The 699-nt window shown below is 43.8% G+C and overlaps 1 protein-coding gene across 6 annotated transcripts in view; it reads right to left on the reverse strand.

The window, feature by feature from the left end:
* PDE1C (phosphodiesterase 1C) overlaps positions 1–699 on the reverse strand; it is a 375,734-nt gene that overhangs the window by 211,061 nt on the left and 163,974 nt on the right. The window lies entirely within an intron of this gene.

Raw genomic sequence — 699 nt, forward strand, 5'->3', positions numbered from 1 at the left:
CAGATTGGGACAAATTTTTAGCAGGGGTCACTGTGCGTAAGGGCGCACAGTATCCTACACTGCCTTTGCAGTGGTTGATTAACACACCAATCCAGGTCCAACTCTGCTGAGTTAGTTGAATTAAGAGCTGTTACCATGGCTTTCAACAATTCTCACAGGAATCTTTGAATTTGGTTACTGGAGCCAACTAGCAAAAGCTTTGTATACAATTAATCACCTTACAGTTCCACAAAATTCAAATAATCCTGTTATTCTGAATCATTGTCTCTCATTGCAGTCTGCAGGCGAGAGACAGCTGCCCCGGGCAAAAATCTGGGTGCGGAATTTACTCACTAACCAGTGGGAAGGCCCTCATGAGCTTATCGTTTGGGGTTGTGGGTATGCTTGCATTTCCACAGATATTGGGGTACGGTGGCTACCTTTAAAATGTGTTCACCCTGACCTACAGCACCAGAGGCAGAACAGGCAACCTCCAATGATGATCAGAACGCCAACCATCCAAATGGTGACCAGAATGTAGATCATCAGCCTAATGACTCTTCTGATGATGACCAAGATGTCAACTATGAGGCAGATGGTCCTTCTGCAAGCAGACACTGGGATGGTCCTTCCACAAGCAGAGACTGAACTTTAAAATTCTTGTTATGGAGTCAGATAGTTAAAGCCTTAAGGACATATTTAGAATTAATAACTGATGTA

Source organism: Corvus brachyrhynchos, unplaced genomic scaffold, assembly GCF_000691975.1.
Source record: "Corvus brachyrhynchos isolate BGI_N302 unplaced genomic scaffold, ASM69197v1 scaffold146, whole genome shotgun sequence".
NCBI classification, from domain to species: Eukaryota; Metazoa; Chordata; class Aves; order Passeriformes; family Corvidae; genus Corvus; species Corvus brachyrhynchos.